The 21,859-nt window shown below is 42.4% G+C and overlaps 1 pseudogene; it reads right to left on the reverse strand.

Annotated features, from left to right (window-relative positions):
- Positions 1 to 2,149: 2,149 nt before the first annotated feature.
- Positions 2,150 to 18,354, reverse strand: LOC104037174 (P2X purinoceptor 7-like; annotated as a pseudogene).
- Positions 18,355 to 21,859: the final 3,505 nt, after the last annotated feature.

The following is a 21,859-nucleotide window of genomic DNA, read 5'->3' on the forward strand; positions in this document are numbered from 1 at the left end:
GCGGCCTCTCCCCCGGCTGTTTTCGGCAGGGGAAAGGGGTTCCCCGCCGCCCTGAGCCCTTTGGGGCTGCCCGGGATAAGCCGGGGCAAGGCTCTGCCCCGAGGCCTCCCGCTGCTGTAGCTCTGCTGTGCGTGGGTACGGGCTTGGGAAGTGCGGGTGGGGGGTCACCCTGAGGAGGATGCTCTCATCCCAAGTTGCTAAATCTGGGAGATTTTTTTTTTTTTTCCCCATGCTACTCACTGTTAGCAAGTTTATGGGGAGTTTTTCACCTCCATACTGGCCAGACGTGAGTCAGCCGTTACCTGGAAGTCTGCTGCTGTCAGTCCTACGCTGAGTCTGGGCTACCCAGTCTCACAAAGAAGCTGGACAGACGACCTCAGGCAAGGACCAAACTAACACCGAGACATAACCTGCAGCCAGCTCAGGGCAAGGACAGAGAACCTGCCCGCAAAAGATAGCAGAAGCATATCTAAGACCATCACCCTCCCATCCACAGTGAGCAAATCCTTTATTTATCCTCTTGCAGAATTAATCTTGGCTATAAAAGCAGAGATCCGCACCACCTAATTCATGTACCTTCCACCTGATGCTGAGCTGCCCAACACAGTGCTTATTTTAGAAACGTCACCATAACCCTCATAATAGCAGGTAAATCATTAGAAAGAGATGAAGCGAACTGACAAACTGGCAGTGGGAATTTCAGACAGTACGAAACTATTAAAGAGACTTTGAGTCAGCTGTAGATTAGTAAAACACTCTATTTATTACAAAAACAGTCAGAACTGAAAGGACCAAAAAAAAGGGGGGGAGAGGATAAAGAAGAACATACATACAAATGTGAAAGGAGATTAAAATCACAGTCTTAAGTGAATATTCAGTCTAATTCTTTCCAAAAGGAGAGTCGGTTCATGTGTCAGAACAGGAATGCATTAATGCCAACTGTAATATTTTCCCACTCTAGATATATGCGATGCTGCAATGTGAATGTTAATACAATTAATGCATATTACAACTGAAGATATAAATACGGCTGGCATAATCTGCCAGCAATATATCTTAAAATATATGTGGGAAATGGAAATGGCAAACTGCTGGGTTAGCTCAGAAAGAACAAAGCTTGAAAGGAGCGCAGAATATACATGTTACAATCCTTCTCACCTTGTTTCTACACAAATAGAACGTGTCCAAGTATAACAAAAAGAAAGAACTGAAAAGGTGTCGGAGCACAGATTAATCTGCCCTGAATTTGCTGCTCCTCGGCTGTGCGCTGGCCTTCTGCATCCCAGCACAAAGCATCTCGCGCTGTGCCAGGTTCAGTGGGAGGAGGTGTAGGAGGCAAGGCCTGTTTGAAGCGAAGAGCAAACAGGAGGCCAAAGTCCAAGATCACAATTTCAATGAGTATGAATGAAATGCCCGAAAATATTACACAAAGACGGTAAAAGTACTTTTCTTTGTCATTCCTGAGCTCAAGCTAAAAGGAGTAATACAAAGAGAACAGCTGGGCTTTTCAGAAAATGCTTTGTCTGTGTCACTGAAATCATCTGAAACGAGCCTGTTTAATCTGCAGGTACCGTGAGGCCTTCAATGGCGAGTTACGAAACAACATGCTCAGTGGCCTCCTCTTTCTAGAGCCTCTTGATCCAGGGCTGCAGAAAAGTGTGAGGCTGGGGGAGAAAAATGCTCAGGACCATGTTTTCAAGTGATACCTCTTTGGGACTTCCTTCCTTCAGGGGTCATGCTTTGAGATGACTCTTGGCTCCATCTTATTTTCAGGCTGCTGGTCATCTCCCGACTCAGCTGGGATCCTGGTATGCACCAGCGCAAAGGCAGGAGGCCTGGAACCTCCCGCTAAAATGTAGCCCTAAGAATTCATCCCAGAACCTCCATTTCCAAATCACGTGGAGTGACTCACAAAATGAAGCAAAGACAGAAGCAAGCACTTCAGCTCAAGGTATCCGTTCCTCTATGCTAAGCAGTAGGCAACTGTGCCTCTCCAAAGACAATATACAAGAATTCAGCTGTACTACAGAAAATTTTGGGAAGTCACACACTTTCTTCTCTTTTTTTTTTTTTTTAAAGGTCTGTGAAAGAAAACAAAGGTTAAATGTCCAACGTGAGTCACAGTGTGAGCTGAGGTTGTGCTACATCCTCATTCCATCTAAAAACCAGTATAGTTGTTGACTGCTTTGGGACAAGTATCTCTAATTTTCCACCTGCAGCAGGCTTGGAATGATGGCTCTGTCTTCCAGATCAAAAAAGCCCAAGTGCCAGTGAATGTACTGCTTGTAAGCAAGGTGATGCAGCTGGTTGTTGATATTGCCATCTGTCGAGTCCAGAAAGGGGTCTTTGTAGAAAAGGGCTTTCTTCAGAGCGCGACTGGACAGCACCAGCTGCTGAAAGCAATGGGAGGCTGTGATGCACTGCCCTTTTTTCCTTCGGCAGCAGAGCTGCTCATGGTACTTCTGTGTTGGCTGGCATTTGCCACAGCAGCACCACTTTTGGCAGTCTGGGGAAGAGGCCCCTTGTCTGAGAGGTCGCCCCAGCTCGTATTCTTCATTATCATGGTTCTCGTTGGACTCGCTGGTGCAGCAGCTGCCAGCATCACAGAATTTCACAGGGTGGCTCTGCAACAACAATTCCAACATAAATTAGAGAAGAAAACAGCATTTGCTGCTTCATCCAACTGCAGAGAGAATTTAGAAGAGTGATCCTCGCCATTGGGTTTTTCATTTGACACAGCACAATAGGGATAATGATGATAGATCAGCAGATCTGGAGGAGGATTGTCTTTCTGTGCTGCCAACGCCCACCCTAGCGAAACTGAATCGGCACCTCGCAAGTTGTTTCAACACCAACGTACTCCCGCTGGCACATACCCACCACAGGAAAGCAGCAATTTTTAGCTGACTCTAGAAAATACATCCTCTGTTCACAGGACCTATTAACTTGAAGCGGACAATAGGAATCTAGTTTTAGCCTCTCAGAATCTAGTCTGGAAATATGGGGGGGTGGCAGAAACCCAAATCAGTTTGGAATGACATTCCTCAGTTCTCCCTTCTGAAGGGAGGATCCCAAAGGTTAAGTGTCTGTCTTTACCTCAACAATGCTGCCTTGAGCAGGCTGTGAGCTTGTTTTCAAAGGCTTCTTTATCAAGGTAACATGTGGCTCATCAGCATAGCACACATACATCACCTGTGCAGCAGAAGAACCGAGCATTGTCAGCTGGAGTAGTTCCTTGGAGAACTGAGGACAAACACAGCTTAGATCTGACCTCAGGGCTTGGGTTCTGCAGTCTGTACTCCAATAACAATCCTCTGCAATTGCACGTTGCAAGGGCCCATATTTCCAGTATCCAGGATAGCAAGGACATGGGGAGCTGCAGGAACAGAGGGAACGGGAAGAGAAGGTATGGAACTAACTGTAGGAGTGTGGTTGTGTCTTTAGGTACTCTCCTCTTCACTCTTCTTTAAAAATACATGTCTAAAATGCTGGGGAAATAGTAGAGGCAGCCTAGAGAAATAACCATTAATATCTTGAAAAAGAGGAAGAGGCAACTGAAGTTGGCAGGGAAGAGGCTTTGAGCAATGCCCTCTTCATGGACAACCCTTTCATGACATCCTTCTGCGGTTCTGAAGGATCACTACTCCCTGCAGGTTTCCCTGATAGAGCTGGTGTGACTCTGCCATGTCAAGGCTGTGTGTAGAGCTCACTGTACTCATGCAGTGCATGCTGTGCACAGCTCCATGGAAGCTTTCTGGATCAGCTGCATTTTTGTGTCCATAGAGCAGCAATTTACATTCTTTACCTGTCTTGGATTCAGCACAGTCTCAGACTTTTTTCTGTTGTAAATTTTGTAGAATGGTGATTTGCCGCAGCTGGAGCAACTACCTACCCAAGTAGCAATTGCAGTGGTACTCACAACCTGCACATGAAAAAAAAGCAAGTAGTGATTCCACTTTTGTAATGAGACTGTATCTCCAGAACTGGTTTTATCAACACAAAAAATAAGTCTCTCGCCAAACCAAAATAGGAGATCATGGACCCAATGTTTTTAATGAGTTCAATGCCGTTAAATTTTCCACCCTTAAAGCAAGCAGAAAAGAATAACTGGGAGGCAAGATCTGTTATCATTCATTCAACTTAATGGCTTTTCTCTTTTTGTCTCTTCACAATGTATCTTTGCCTCTTTATAATTCAGCCAATCCCAGAATTTCATAGACCATCTCAGACACTTTGCAGGGGAGAATAAACAACCTGAGAGGGAAACCAGGGGAGAATAAACAACTTGAGAGGAAAACAGTGGTGACACACGGGGTTCATGACAATAACATCACATCATGATGATACCTGTTGTTGTCTCAGTCTTAAACAACAATCCTGCCTCTCTCCCAGCCCTGCCATTTCATCCTCAGCTTTGCTGTCCTATGCTGTTCAGATCAATTTACATCTACTCATCCAACATGACTTCCATCCTACAATGATGGACACAAGAGAGGAGAGCAGTATATGGCAGAAGTGGGGCTAAGGAAATAGCAAGCTTTCTTCTCCCTCCACGAAGAAAAAGAATTGCGTTTACTGTGCCAAAGACAAGGACATCAAACCATATTCCATAGACTTTGAAAAGGGTTCTCTGCTCCTTCCCATGTGGTAGCTTGTAGTACATTGCATATCTGCAAAAGAATGAATGATGATCTGTGCAGCTTCCCTGGGAGATACAATGCCATGAGGCTGCAGAACACACAAAGAGGCATAGTTTCTTCTCCCTTCTTCCTCCAGCCCTTTCAGCCTTCTGAAATGAAGGTGCTGAGCCCAGCTTGATGTATTTTGCCCAGCATCTGACCTGGCAGTCTAAACTAAATTAATACACATATAGAGATTCAAACAAGTTAAAAATCCAACTAATGTCCAACGAGTGTTTTGCTGTCTCAATTCAAATTGGAACCTGAAGCTGCAGAAAGCAGTTCAATCACAGGTAAAGCAGAAAAAGAAAACCCCAGCAAGGATGTGTGAGGATCTGGCAATGACAAGAGTGCCCATGCTCTGAAGGCTTTAATATCATGTTATCCAAGACCAACTCTGAACTCCTGAGCACATTTCAGCATGCTGGATATCAGCCGTTTTCCTTTCTTCGATCAGTAGCGAGTGGCAAGAATTATGTGAGCCTTTACTAACTTCCAGGTTCTTACTCCGTCAAGAACGTGACCCTCCTGATGCACAGCTCACATCAGCTTATGGATCAATAAGCAGCCACAGAGCATGGAACAAAGAGATCTTTTTAAATCTGACAATGAAAAGCTGGCAGTACAGACAAAATCATTACATTAAACTGAAAGACATACTAAAACACACAGTGGTACTAATATCCAGCCTCGGATAACAACACCCATATGTCTTCTGCCTCAGACATGCTGTCAGGACTTAAAAGTGCTGTATTGTTCTTGACTGGTTTACTTGAGTGAACTCTAAGTCCTGTTCTCCTTCATTTAGATAAATCATTTGAACAGGAATTTGCTTAGCTGAAGGGACAGAAGGTCAGTTCCAGGGGCAGCAGATACTCACAGATCACTCTGTCATTGCTAATCAAATTTTGTTTTGCAGTTGTTTGACTGTTCAAGTACCAAAAGAGTAAACTGTTTAAGAGGGTATGTCTGGTGTAAATACCATCAGCTCAGCCCTCTGCTTTCTAGCATCTCCAGGTACTCATTCAGATGATAGAGACATCTAAAGAAAAATACACTTTCCTCCTTTCCTTTCTCTTTGGGTTCAGTCCCTGCTGCTCTGCTTTGCCATCTTGATGCTAACAAACCAGCCCAGAGCAAGCTTTTACTTGATTCCACTCTCTCCCGCACATCCTACTGCAAGCTAAGTTTGGCTTTCAGAGTGCTTTTAATCAGAGTTCCCCAGATCATGCCATCATTTGCTTCCCATTCACCACGATCTGATTTGTATTCTCTGAAGGCAGTGAGTCACTCAGAAAAACACACTGTAATGTGTTCTGCTTTCTCCTTGCTTGCACAGACATGAAATGCCCTTTTTCTGGTGCTGAACGGTTCTGCAGTCTATGGCCAAGGCATGTTTTATTGGCTAGCTCTTAGCCTCTGAAGCCTGCAGGTCAGTTAGGTTTTATTTGAAAGTTTTCCTAGCTCTTTCCAGGATCAGAGGTTTTTTCCAGCCCTCAGGGTAGAGGTTGTTTCACATCTGCTCTTGATGGCATAGAAGCCTTCTCCTCTGTAACAGCTTTGTGCCCAGAGCTGATCTGTTAAGAGCTTTCTTGATCACTGGCTGAAGTTTTGCTCCCTTGCACCTCAAGTAGTTATTTTCTTTCAGAAGGCTAAAGCCTGTTTCCATTTAAGTCTATCACAAAATTCCCTTTGGAACTGAGATGAAATCAATGGGGCTCCATGCAGACAGAGATTATAAGCTGCCCAAAGTTGCTTTCCTGACTTCTAGGATAGCTAGACTGCAGGAGAAGCAGCATTCTGTATGTGCCCTGTTTCTTATGCTCTTTTCCAAAATTTTCTCCTGCTATTGATCTTTGTTAGCTTTAGGACACTGGGCTGGATGGACCTCTGATATGATAATATTTTACATTCTTATGACATGTCACTGATGTCAAATAAGTTTTCTTGAAATATATTAATTGTAGGATCATTTCTAGCTCTACCCCCCCCCTTACTCACTTGGGTAGTTCTACTGAAATCAGCAGCTCTGTTTATACAAGTTGGCATACGCTAGCTCAACAGTGTGGCAGGGTTCGTGCACGTTCTTCGCCAAAACATCCATGCTTGTTTTAAATAGTATTATGCTCAGTCTATTCACTGCTCTTCAACTTTCACTGTCTTTTCTTTTTAAATTGCTGCACTGAACTACTCTGCTCCTCTTTTTTTAATTTTGGAGACATTAGAGAAGGACATTTCTTTGCCAATAAACCCCTTGACTAACATATACAGAGTCACGCCACCAGGATGTGGTCTGGCATCATGCACGCTCTCCCAGCAGCCTATGTTCTCAGACCAGGCTCACTTCCCACAGTAGAGATTTCAGCTGAATGCAGCATAATAATTTTGTTACAGACTGGTATTTTGATGCTTAAAAGATAACATATTTTGGGCAAACCCATTCTTGGCATTTTGACGCCAGCTGTTAATCTGCCACTAAACATCCTCAAAACTACTCCACTGTCTTCTTCCAAAAGCCTTCTCAGAAACTGCTTTGCCTACAAAATGTATTCAACAGAAAGGTTGCTGGCCTCAGCCTCACAGCACTGTCTTGCTTTTTCCTTGTGATCTCCCCCACCTCCTGTCTGTGGTTGCCAGGTCAGAGGGAACACCTGTATGTTCTTTGTTTGCACAGTTCCAGCACAGTGCAGCTTTGGAATATGCTGGCAGCTCCTAGACAGTTACAGCACTCATGTTAGCATCACAAATGTATGAAAACCCATAATAATAATCATGCCGTGAGTCAAAAAAAGAGTGTTGTTACACAAGAGTTTTGACCTAGATCTGAAAGACAACTTTAGTTTTAAACATGCTGATAAGCATGTGATAAATGCTTTGTGTAACTATTTAGAACTGGAGTCACATCAAGATTTTTTGTCAAAACTTCTGCTATATGCACACAGAACCAAAAGCTCTAATTTGCTTTTGAATAAATCCTGATTCAGTGAACTGTGGAGTTACCCAGATGGAAGAAAAACACTTTGTTATTTTATTTGTGTTAATTGCCTTGGGAAACTCACAAGTTTAGGTAGTTTCAAGCCTCAATTGCCATATGGTGGAATCTGCCCAAACTATTCTCTGTGTTAGCTCCCAGAATACTTGTTGGAAATTGCTAGGCCTTTCAACACAGAAATCAAATCTCCTGCAATACAAGCATGGTCATTTGGAAGGTGACCACGATGACACATCTATACAACTGCAGTAACTGCAGGTTAAGGACATGACTACAAGAGTGAAGAAGGAGAATCAAATGTCTTGTCATTCCAAGTCATCATTCCCTGTACCTCACCACATCTTTGCTTCAACTCAGGAAACATGCTACTTGCTTCATGTAGCACTTTTTACCTGAAGTGGAATCCAGGCTTTATTTTTTTGTCATCAAGGTGGTGGAAACCATACTTTGGACTGCAGTCGTAAAACCAGCTGCCCAAAGTTACAGTCCCAGTTCATCTCAATGGCAATGATTCATCCCTAGAAACAGACACAGTAAGCTTAGGGACTAGCGCTGTGATTGTTGCCTGTGCTAACCTGCTGTTAAAGTCAGCAGAGACTTGAGGGATGCCATTGCCAGGGACACATCTCTATAGACACACTAACTCATAAAGAACATTTGCCAAGCAAGCAGTCTTCTACGGAAGTGACTTAGTTACGTGAGCTAGAAGCTACCATTCATTCAGGCCTTTCCTATATTCTATTTCTCTCCACCTTAGCAGCACAAGCGTGGATGTAGCTGATACACTGATGGTCGTTTCATTGCTTTAAAGTACCTATAGGCTCAAACCAAAAGCCTGAATGCAAGCCTAAGTTTTGTAGGCACCCAGTCCAAATGTTTCATCTTGAATGCACTGTGCCAGGCTGAGAATCAATACATGTGACTCAGTTGATGACTCTGGGCAGGACACTTTGTCTGTCCTTCTATTCTACCCATCTGTTAATACTGACTTTCTAGAGGTATGGCTGGATACTGTGTTAAGGGCATTTGGCTTGTCCTGGTTTCGGCTGGGATAGAGTTAATTTTCTTCCTAGCAGCAGGCATAGTGCTGTGGTTTGGATTTAGTAGGAGAAGAATGTTGATAACACGCTGATGTTTTAGTTGTTGCTAAGTACTGCTTATGCTAGTCAAGGACTTTTCAGCTTCCCACGCTCTACCAGGTACACAAGAAACTGGGAGGGGGCACAGCCAGAATAGTTGATCCAAACTGCCCAAAGGGCTATTCCATACCATATGACATCATGCTCAGTATATAAACTGGGGGGGATTGGCTGGGGAGCAGCAATCGCTGCTTGGGAACTGTCTGGGTATCGGTCGGCGGGTGGTGAGCAATTGCATTTTGCATCACTTGCTTTGTATATTATTATTACTATTATTATTATATTGTTATTATTATCATTACTATTTTACTTTATTTCAATTATTAAACTGTTCTTATCTCAACCCAGGAGTGTTTCTCACTCTTACTCCTCCGATTCTCTCCCCCATCCCATCAGGGTAGGGGGAGTGAGCGAGCGGCTGCGTGGTGCTTAGTTGCTGGCTGGGGCTAAACCACAACAGGCTCAATACTCTAAAGAACAGAGAGAAAATGCAATGGCAGAAATAAGTGCTTTTTGACTCTGAATATAAGCTGCCACTTGTGCCAGTCTGACTTTGGATGATTGCCCCAGCAACATGATTTAGGATCTGCTTGGGTAGAATCAAAAGATGACCACGAGTGACAGCCTTCTATAGGACCTATTTAAATGCACTGTGCTTTGTAAGAGGGCCTCTACTTGCTACAATACTAACAAAATAATATCAACTCTGTCAACATGGGTCCCATCCTGTGAAATGTTAAGCACATTCAATTCTCGAAAGTTGGGGTTACTTTGCTTCTCACACAGTTTCTCCACCTAGAACAATTCCATTATATGACAGACAGCAGAACATGCAGGAAGAGAATCAAGAAAGTGTTGTAACACGGAGCATGAAAAAAAAGTGATATCACAGACCTTTACTGCCACTTCAGAAAAATTCTCTTTTGTTTCCTGAAAGATATCTCCCAGATGCAAAATTGGACAGAGCAGGGAAGTTATCCTGTATGTGCAGAAAGTACTCAAATTTGATGGAATAGTGTGCGTGTGTGTGAAATGTCTGTGAAGAACACACACAATTGTTTAAATTTAAAAACAAGCTGGAGCAGCTACAGATACAGGTACGGGACTTCACACTTACTAGAACCTGCATTAAATGTGCTCAGTTTGTAAGTATATGAGCTTTTGGTTTTGTAGCTACCAGATCTATACATCCCTAACTGGGATCTGGGAATCAAGATGAATTCTTTACTCTTTAGATTCAAAATTCAACCTGTGTAAACTGAACACTTTCACCTTGTAATTTGAATCGCATGTCTGTTGTGCTATATGTTAGTGATTTTACCCTAACAAAAACCAGTATATCTGAATGAACAATTCTGTTGTTCAGTGCATGAGAGACATAGAGTTATGCTGGGAGGCTCTGTTCCCAAGATCTCCTTATTTCTCTTGGTTCCTGAAGAATTAATAGGGCTAAAGAATTATAGAAACTTGATATCATATTTATCACTCAGGCAGATACAGCCCTCAATGCATAGCCTTTTAGAGTAAAGAAGGTGCCAATTTATACAATCTTTTTTTCAGAGCACAACTATTCACTCTTCAGAAAGCATTGAGGGATGTTTGCACTTACATGGTGTAATTAAATTTTGGGAAGTGAATGTTGTTCTTTATTAGCACAGTGAAGTCTTCAGAACTCCTCAGAACAGCAGGCCCAAAAAAGAAACATCAAATTAAGTAACTTCTTTTACTTAAATACATCAGTTAACGTTAACTGCTACTTTACTATTACCTGGAAAGCTGTCAGTAGGAGGAATATTTTGCTAAGAATAACAGATTGAAATGCAGGGAGTTAGGTGGCTCAGGGGATCAAAAAAAATATAGGTGGTTTTCTTAGTTTTAGGTATAAATTGTTCTCTCTCTATTACACTTGTTTGTGTGGACCAAGCCTAACCGGAGTCTCTACATGCAGCTGAAATATGATCCCAGGAGACTTCTCATATAAATCTTGCTATAGTAGAGTAGTAAGAAATTACACCATTTGACAGCTGATGGTTTCTGCACAATGAATTGGCAGTTTCATTGTTGGTCCCCACAGACACGTGGCCATTTACACCAGACCTGCATAGCTGGTAAGAGTATAAGAATAAGCCATGTGCTCAATCCTAGAGGATGTCCCTGGAAGTCAGGTGTCAATCACATCACCAAAGGTTGTCCTGCCTTCCTAGCAGATACTGGTTTGAGGACCTCCCCTGCAGTGGTTTGTGTCACTAAATATGTAGGTGGAATGCAAACACAATGGAAAGCAGGCTGCCAGTCTGACCCTTCCTCAAAAGAGTGATTTCTCTGAAGCTAACGTGGCACGAAAGCAGGAATTTTCCCACCAGTTGCCAGCTAGGTAACCTTGGCCTAGACTGTGTGAGACAGCCCCTGCTATACTCCAGGACTTGCCAGGGCTTTAGGAAAGTAAGAGATACAATTTTTAGCATTGTTTGTCTAGCATAGTGACTATGCTGAACTGGAATATTGGCATTGTTCCATTTTAAGAATGAGCCAGGAATATTTTAATTTCCATCAAGACAGCCATTCCAAGGGGAAAACCCAGTCTTCAAAGCAGTCATCCACATAAAGGACAGTACTTCTAAGCAGGGAGTATTTTTCCTATCATTGTATTTCGAGCAATGCCTCTGCATCAGAGATCTGTTATGACAAGAAGCACATTAGCTGGATGACATGCAGCTTCCATGAGCGACTTCTCATGAATGTCTTCTAAACCAAGACAACAAATGAGACTTGATTGCAAACCAAACTAACATTTGTGGATGCTACCTGGACACGAAAGTCACTGATGATTTTCAGTGCATAATAGTCAAGACATTAATAATGTATGTTAATTCTTAAAGAACCAAAAATGAATGAACCTATAATGTGAAACTGTCCATAATTCACCCACTGGGAAGCATCTGGAATCTGATCCAAAGGTCTTCTGAAAAAGGTGTTGTAAACACCTGTCCTTCAGCCAGCTAATCTGACAACTGTGCCCTGCCTCAGGCAAAAATGAACAATCAAAAATAAAAGAATCTTCTTGCCAACAGGCAATGGCTTTGTTCAGCTCCTGCCATAACTAACGGGAAGGAAAAGGAGGCCTCCTGTATAGTTCATGAATCTTACCTGTCAAAGGAATTTGGACAATAAAGACAATCATGGGTGTAACCAAAGCCCACCATTGCTACTTCAGTATCTCAACCAGATTGCAAAGCCTCCTGGGCTCTAACCTTGCTCTTATGTACTGTTCTGGGAGAAAATAAACACTCAGATTTGCTTTTTGGTGATTCCTCATCTTTTTCCTTGTCAGTGGAACTTGTGAAGGAACTTTATACATCAGTGGTTTGGATCAAACCTTTCATCCATTATTGTTGGTCCCTGGTAGTGACCAACTACTGGCACTTTAGAGGAAGGTTAGGAAACAAGACAGAATGTGTCAACTGTGCAATGTAATTAAAAGCAAAATTCCCTCTGTAACATACGCAGCAGTGAGCCTACGCAGTGTGACATTTAAAAATGACTGGCAGTCACTGAAACTTTATAAAAAACCCCTAGGATTTCATTAACTCAGGAAGCTCATGCATATCTTTCCCGGATGCTGTATGAACAATTACAGCCTTCCTGTTGTTGGACAAAGCCTTTTTCAGTTCACAACTCTGTCTGACGGAGAAGGGAATGGCAATTCCTTTAAAGAGCTGAAAAACACTCAGCTGAACGAGCTGTAGGAGGCATTGTGGGCTCTGGAGTGGACCTGGCAGTGGAAAAACTGCTCAGTCTCTGCAGAAACCCCTGAATTAGGGAAAAGATTGGATATATAATACATAGAATCATGCTTGTATCTTTTAAAAGTAATGAGTTAATAAAAGTGATAATTGACCTAGTTTCTTACACATACATTTCAAAGCTGGTTGAGAGGAGCTAAACTTGATTCTCATTTGCTCTCTTAGAGTATAATTTCCATCATTTCAGTTGAAATCAAATATTTTATAAAGTTTTTTCATGCTTTGGCTGGTACAGAATAGAAACAGAACATTTTAATCTTGGAACACTGTACAGTCATGGGGTTACAAAAAAAGATGGCTATGATGCCACTCTATCCTGCTCTCTAGGTCAAAGCAGCATTGTTCCATGGAGTCTTTTTCCTAGAGTTTTCTTCAGCTCGCTATTACAGATTGCCAGCACTGAGGTTTTTATCATCTACCTAGAGAGGATGGAGAGACTGTTCGTCGGTCTGAGGTAGATCCCCAAACACTAGCCCGCAACACAATGCACAGACAACCAATCTACCCCTACTGTTCTGGGAGGTGGAAGCAACCTCACTGTGATAAATGAACCCAAAAAGAACTTCTACACCATAGAGCCCTACGCCGTGCAGAAGAAAACCCCAAGTTAGGAAACTTTTTATTTCTGTCACTGATTAAACCTATCTTATGTTGATGCATTTTCCTTGACATTTGAATTAATGAGCCAAATGCCTCTAGTGAATTCAAGATGAGCCTGTGACATCTAAAACTGTTTCTATGGCAGCTGCATGATGATACAAACTGGAGGCTATGACTTCACTGCAGAATCATACAGCAGGACAGATTGTTAGAAGTTATTTAGACATTATAGTGAGTGTTAACAGTATGGCTATGAAGGAAATAGCTGTTTTACATACATGAGATCTGTATGTACCTAGGCAAAGGGATTATCCTAAAATCTCATGACTTTGTCAAAGTAAATCCTTCTTTTGACATAAAAAACCCCACAGATATCTCTTTCACTTACTCAGGGGGGGTTTCCATGGATCACAGGGCACCATGCCCTGACCTCATAGATTTTAACAGTTGCGTTATTCACACATCTTCCTGTTTGAATTCCTGTAGAGAAACAAGCTCTTACTGAGCAAAGACAAGAGTTTTTCATGAGTTAGAGACAGTTTCAACATGTCAGTGGATTCCTCCTCAAATGTAAGATAGGGAGCTTGACATTTCAGATTGTTGCAGCTTTCCATAGGAGGAAGCTGTAGGAAGAACTACCCAAACCATGGTCCTGCCACACCTCCTCAATCCTTATTTAGCTGTTTGCTCGGGTCAACAGTGCTTGTCATTGTTTGGGCTGAGGGTGAAGTAATTTCCTTCAGTTTTAGATGAAGTTATGTATCTGAGAAACCCACTGCTTCAGTCAGAAGTTTAATTCAACAACATGAGCAAATTAAACAAGGATATAAAGGTGGGCAGAGAACCTTAATTCTTTCTGCGCTCCTGGAAACTCAGCATTTTCTGTGAGTGTTTAGTCTTTACCAGGGAAAGTGATAATCCAGCCAGCAGCCCAAATTCAGGGAATCTCAGCACTACAAAGAATTCACATAGCTCATGAAAACAGTACGATGCCTCCTGGACAACTGGTTCCAAATAAAGGACACAAGTCCCCTGCCTTATTCTGAGAACTACCTAACCATCACAGGGGTGTTACAGACCCTTCAAACAGATCCTGCAGTCACTCCACTTGCTAAGCAGCCATGGACTTCAGTGGGAGTGACTGTGAGATTGGCCCTCATTCACACCAGTCTGTACTCTTCACATCTCCCCTTCCTCTGCTCCCTCTCACTGTTGAGAAACAGTGAGAATCCGTTGAGAAGTGTTGAGAAACTACTCCTTTTAGTAAGGGCACACACAAGCTGATAGGAACTCAGTTTTGTGGTTTTGAAAATATGTTCTCAGATATCTCTTAGGATTCTGTACTGTTCTACTGTCATACTGCAAGTTGGATCTTGCACATGCTGCACTGGTCAATAATGCAATAGAAGATAGTGCCCACAAAAAATATTTCAATCTAAAAATGCCGTTTATGTAACATGACTGTGGATATCTACACTCCCTTTTTCACTGGACTTGTCTGAAGAGCAGATAGCTTTGGTGAAGGGATACTGGAAAAAAATTACATAAAAGAGCAATATAAATATCTCCCTCTCCACATCTATGTAAAAAGTCTTACTCAGCTTCAGCGTAAAAATACCGAATAATAAGAGAAAATAACAATGCAGAGCAGGTATACCCCTTACTAATTATTTGGCTGATAGGAGATAAAGGCTCAGCTACTTGAAAAAACAGAAAAAAGCCCTTTCCTTGCTTACAATAACATTTTCCTTTATTATTTATGTCTTTTCATGTTTTTCACACTCTCTCCTATACTGTTAAGCACAATAAATTTAATACTGGACTATTTAATTCTTTGTTTACTAACAGTCCCATATACTTTTGCCAGTGAAAGTCAACTTGTATTCAGGAACTACTCTGCAGGTCCCACTTCTAGGCCAGCCAAATGAAGAGGAGAGCTGCAGCTGACGATGAGGTCTGACCTACAGAAAGGGAGGAAGGGGACATGTAGGAATGAGTAATAGTAAGAGCACCATAGTAGCAGAGAAGCTGATAGCAGTTCTGTAGCTCCATCATTCCTTCAGGTTTTCCTCAAAAGCAGCAGCAATGCCAGAGAAGCTGGACAGCAATCACTGGCCTGAATGTCATCACCTCCTGAAAGTGATGCAGATAGGTTTGGCTGCAAGGTCATTGGTGCAAGGCAAAGTCACAACTGCCACCTGATTCCCCGAGAAAGAAAAGGAGCAATTAAACTAGATCTGCTGAGATACAGACATAAAGAGCAACAGTATTTGCTTGTACCAGACTACTCCAAGGACAGTTCACTCTTTTACATCAGCATTCATTTGATACATCTGAAATATAATCCACAAAACATACTTACCTCAGGGCACCTCTGCTCAAGCTGATTCTCTGTCTTAATGATGTTGGTCATGATGAAAAAAGAGTTTACTGCCTACATGGAGGAAAGAATATGAATCTGGCTGAAATTTCACATACTCTATTCAGACCTCAGTCATTCCAGAACATCACCTGGAAGGACAACAAGGCTGTTCCTGCTCTACCTCCCCCTGATAGACATTCAGATTCTACCCAGCTCAAACAGGAAAAGCCAGGGACATCATCAGGGCAGGAATGAGCAGCCAGAGGCAAGAAGGCACCGATTTTTTTTTTTTTTAAACTGGCATTACAACTAAGAAAAATACACTAGCATTAATTGGTAATAACACTACTGTGTTTAGTACAGCTATACTGGAGTGAATCTGTTCCTACGTTTACTATTACTAAAATACTAAATTGATTATGTAAAAATTGTGCAACAAATAGCACCACAGAAATCTAATAAAAGAGGATAATTTTTTTCCTTATATTAAGGGAGGAAGGGAAGACTTGGCTTTAAACATTGCTGTCTGCAATGTAAAGTAATCACATTGAATGGTAGGAAACAGACATTTCAGGAAAGCAACCAGATGTATCAATGGAAGCTGAATACTGGACTGGCGTTAAATTAAGACTTGCCTGCATTGGTATAGCATATTCTGCTGTATCCCAGATCCTGTTGTTTGTGTAAGCCACTCCCTTCACACTAGTGCGAACTGAGCTGTTAACTTCATCCATCTCCTGGCAGAGTCTGTAAGCAATGACTATACAACTGGCTAGATAAAACAGAAAGGACAACTAAGCCCATAAGAATGAAATGGGTCAGCTTCTTTGTATCATTCTTGGACAAAATGCACTGCAAGATAAAAGTCAGATGGACATTTTCAAGTAATTGAGAGCCTTTTTGTGTGAGACACATGCATCAGCTGGACAGACTTTGGTCTGCTTTGGTTTCACTTTTGCAACTTTTGGCTTTGTCAGAAATGAATTGATATATGCAAGAAGAGAATTTCTATTTTCCCATCCTAAATGATGTAGACAACATGAGGTGACATCCTGGCCCTTCAGATGCCATTTGTGAAACACCAATTAACTGCAACAGGGCTTGATGTCATCCAAAAATTTTCACCCGTGCTGCGTTGCTGTGTACCTAGACTTTGATTTTTTCTGCCACGAACGGTAGTGTCCGCTCTACATTTTTTCTTTTTAAGACAGCATAAAATACTTAGTCCTTAACTTCCCAGAGTGTCTATTTTTGTGCCTCATGCTGATTGCTTCAAAAACTTTGACCTAATGTTTTCACTTTCTCATTAATTTAATGTGTTAATAAAAGGAGGAAGGATGCCTCTGTCTTTAAGCTGACAGGAACATCATCTAGCTCATCTAACTCATAAAAGCACTGTCAACTTTGAAAAACTATTGTGTGTTCAGAAGATACTTTCCACACTACATAAAAGTGATATAAAAGGTTTGCTTTGAAAAACAAGCTACAAGAGCTAGCACCATTTCAGTTTAACAACAGGCTGTTCTAGGCAGGGATAAAATAACATCTGAAGAACAGAAATACAAACCAACTGATCAATGTTCCTTTATTTATATCGTCTATTATAATAGCATTTCAGCCTTTTCCTTCTGGAGAACAGTGCTTTGGGATAACCATGTTGTTGGAAACTGGCAGTGGGAACCCAGCTCTGAGCAGCAGTAGGTGGGTATAGTACCTTGGTAAGGCAACTTGAATTTCCTGCGGACTTGATTCTGTGTGAGATTGGGATCAGTGTGCTCAATGTCCTGGCTTGCTGCCCTCCCCTGAGAATGAAACCAACTTTATGAACTTCGGCAGACTTTGTTCAGCAAACACTTATCACTGAGAACAGCCCTAGTTTGGCAGCAAGGAGGAAAATCTGCCCTTTAGAGGCAACCAATTATTGCATATTCCTAAAACATCTTATTGTTCTTGAAATCTGCTGCAAGGGGTGACTCGCCATTTCATCTGACCCTGAATAGGAGACTCTGCAGGGCAGACTCTAATCTCAGAAACACTGGTGTAAATCTCAGATTATTCAGTGGAGTTATTTTGGATTTTTCAGACAAGAAACAAAACCAGAGAGCATGGCAAGAAATGAACTGCGAGTGTTTTTTAGAGGAAGCTTAGGTAACTCTGTCCAAGCAACCCCACCTTGTTAGATAACATCCTATGTCACACTCCCACCACAAAGTTCCCACCAACACATCCATCTTCCAAGAATGGTCTAACACCAGATCAATGATCTTGTTGGCTGCCACAAAACTCAAAGCGCTGAAAGCCAAGTTGTAACCAGACAACCTCCAATACAAGAAACATTCACTCATGTCCAACACAGCATCCTGTCACCAAATAGACAGAGCAACAGTTATATAAGGGAAAGATTTCACAAATCCAGGTGTAACACTCTGAATGCGTATGTATTTCGGAGAGTCATACCGAGTCAGGCACTCCAGCCAGCCATGTACACCACCTGCTAGCACTTCCTCTGAGGAACTGGCTTTTGAAAACCACAGCTGCCTGGTGCTGTCTTCTTCTACCCCTGCATCGTTCCTGGGCCACCCCACTTAAAGGCACAGTCAGAAACCTGTATGAGAATGGTACCACAGGCCTTTTCAAGAACAGCATTTGATGGAATCAAGAACTGCCTGAAGAGCCACGTCCTTTGGTTTGTTCACAGAAAAAAGCACCAAATTTCACTCTGGACCTCCAGAGGTGATTGCTCAGCACTGTTCTTGTTACCTTCTGTTGATGGCACCATCTCTCCTCCGTACTACCAGACTTTGCCACTCTGAAGCAACGCTGGGACAACTGTAGAGATGAGGCTAAACAGATGGAAGCCAGCGTCACACTGACCTCCTTCCAGACCTGACTCTTCACCACCCAACACTTCACACCAGCACAGAGAATGCGTAATGCACTTCTGGACTGTGCAGATGCGTATAACACCCACTTTGCAGGGGTGGCAACGGCCATGCAAGGTGCAGGGCACTGGTAAAGCAAGCTTTTGGGTCATCAATGGCCACAGAGATCTCCAGCTTCTCATCTCACATTACACAGGACACCACCCTATTTGGTCTTAGATTGGTTTTATATCAGGTCACGGGGTTACAAGGGAGTGACAACATCACTACTCCTCTCAGCAGAGCCAATACATGGCACATACTTTGCCTGCAGCCTTTCCTACTCCACAGAACCATGCACAAAGCAGAGCTGGTCAGTGTGCTGCAAGCCAAATATTTGCATCTGGTCCAGGGGGTCAAGGGTGGGTGTGAGGCCACTATCTGACACTGTAAACACAGGAGGGGGAGCTGTAAAGATGTGGAGCTGGCAAGGTGGGACCTGTAAATCTCAGGCTCAGAGTCTGAAAGACAAGAAATTTGGATCGGAATGCATTAGCACCCAGATTAAAAGGAGCAGGGTCCTCTCTCTGACAACAGAAGACCCACACAGAGGCACAAAATATACAAACCTTGCAACACAGATCTAATGCTTTTCTTCCAATCCTTTAGTATTTTAAATCACCTAGGATGCTACCTTTGGCTGTAGTCATGACAAAACATTCAGAACCAGACAGGCTCCTTGGCTGTCAGTATTGTCTTAAATGCTTTAGGACACAGGAACAAGTTACATTCTGCACAAACAGGCTTAATTTTTTGAGACATCAGTGATCACTCCTCAGGCTTTTGCTGACCACAGTCCATACTCCTGTGATTGGTATTAGCGACACTTCAGCAAGCAAAATCCTGCTACATAATAACAACGGAAAAAGCTGCAAGTGGGAACCAGAAACAGACCTGGGATGCATTTAGGTGCTAGAATAGCCACAAAGAAATTGATTTGTAATATAACACAGACCTATGTGTACATACACATAACAATATTTATAATAAAAGAGACAAACAGGAGGGCTCAGACTGCATAAGCAAAGCAGAAGTGTGTGTTGTCTTCTCTTCCTAAATGCTCTTGTTTTCACATTAACATCTTCCATCTGTTTGGGATCTGACCTCAGCAGCTCAGCCGGACGTATTCATCTTCTTGCCCCTGATGTTCCCATATAAGGTGATCTCTCTTCGCCCATGGAGCACGATTTTGATTTGCTCAGGTTTCGTTCCACTCTGATTTGCTGGCCTCTATGGTTGATCTCTCTCACAGTTTTGCACGGCAGTCATCCACACAGCAGTAGCTATAAAGGGAGGAGAAAGTCAGGAGGGAGTAATGAAGCTGTGCCTGCAGATCTGAAGAGCTCTGGATAGTTTATTTGCAGGCTCCATTCTCTGTCTTCTGCACGTTGCCTCTGCATGATGCTTTTTCAATAAGCAGCTTCCATAAGCCTTTCCCAAGCAATATAAAACTCAAGCCCTATCCAGAGAACTAGATGGAACTATAGGGCTGAACTGCTAATAATAAGAAACTTTGCTTGAGACCCTGTATCACTTTCCATGCAAACTAACTTGGGAATTTGGGAAATGTCCCCAGAATTATATAACAAATATATATGAACACTGGCCTTTGATTCTGTAAGACTTGGTCCAGATACCACATCACCCCAACTTAGATAACTTAAGACAAGTTAAGCGTCAAACATCTCAGCTGCTTCCTGTAATATTTACCCAAGGCTGCACTGAAAGCTATCATCTCTTTTATGTCTGTGAAGATTCTGTCACGATACAGAGGTCAAGACACTGAGCTAAACCTTAATTTTTTTTAAGCAGTAAGTTTGAAAAATCAGACACCACTACAGACTGTAAATATCAAGCAGCAGGCGGGCAGCCCGGGGTAGCTGTATGGCTACTTTGGGCTGCACGTACAAATAGCACAAAACCGTTGGAAGAAAGGATCATGTAAACATACAACTTTAAGGACAACACAGGATCCCCCATACTTTCCCCATGTTGGGAAGTCCCATAGAACTGGGCTCCGATGTATGATTTTGCTCCTGCCTTCAATCAATTGAGCTTTCAAACAGGCCAGCAAGCCGGAGCTCAACCAGTCCAGTTCTAATGACGTCTGGTCATAGAGATCTCCTTCCCCAAGAGTCAGAACAATCAGACTTCATGGCTTTCCACCACGACAGAGTGAAACAATCTCACCATCTTTTTTTCTTATCTCGGTGTTTTCTAAATTTTTTCAGACATCCTTCCTCTTCTTTATCTGTTGCCTCTTTAACGTTACAGAAACATGAGAAGATGGGAACAGCCCTTTGTTTCTTGGAAGGTGTAGGGACTGAAACAGTCCGATGTAAAGGAGAATCTCAGAGCAGCACCCTCCCACTGTACGCAGCACAGATCCCTCTCCATTCTCAGCACTGTGGGCACAATCACTCTGTCTTCTGCACCAAGGTCTGAAGAAAGGATGTGTGTCAGTGTTTCCAGAAACAGGGTTTCTCTAGCATGAAGTGGTGGACCCACATCCACCACTTCCTATCATCTATTAATGTGATCTACGGGGAGCAGATCTGGCCCCCAGCGCCTCCACAGGACATGCCGTTTTCATTTGCTCTCTCTGTGTATTCTATATGCTCAAAATACTCATCAGAAGAAAAGTGTAATTGATACCAGGAAAGCATGTCAAGGGAAAGTAGATCTCTTCTGGGAACTTGTAGGTAAATACGATTCCTAAAGGTCAGTATACAGACTGAAAGCACAAAGGAAACATGATCTGGTTTTAAAGTTCAAATCCAGGAGTCAGGAGACTTGGATTATGTTCCTGGCTCTACAACAGCTTTCATGCACAATCACAAGCAACCCATCCATCCCCTCTGTAACTTAGTTTAGCCAGTTAAAAGCTAGGACACCAATGCAGTGGCACTTTTCAGGCTTCCCGTGAAGACTGGTGAAATAGTATGTTATGAAGTTTCTGTTCCTCAGAAAGGAGCTAATCTAAGATAGACGCAGTGCTTAGAATTGCAAAATATTACATTTATGATTGCTATTTACTGAGTCAAATTCTGCAGTGATTTACAACCTGTGCATTTTCAATTGGCACCAATTTAATATGACTCACTGCATATTTTAATCCATCATCTGTGGACTCACATGGGATTCTAAGACTATCCAAGAAGCTAACTGCAATAGCAGAGGCTCCAAAATCCACCTATTTAAGCTCTAAACACGAGTTTTTAAGGACCTGCAATAAAAAACTTGCAGATTGAGAGATACCCGTTTCATGAACAAGTTTCACTTTAATACCTAATCTGGTTTTGTTTGTTTGGTATTTTTGAAGCTCCTGGCCTTGTTTCAGATTTTGCACAGCTAGCACTACGT

The sequence above is a fragment of the Pelecanus crispus genome, chromosome 11 (assembly GCF_030463565.1).
Source record: "Pelecanus crispus isolate bPelCri1 chromosome 11, bPelCri1.pri, whole genome shotgun sequence".
Taxonomy (NCBI): domain Eukaryota; kingdom Metazoa; phylum Chordata; class Aves; order Pelecaniformes; family Pelecanidae; genus Pelecanus; species Pelecanus crispus.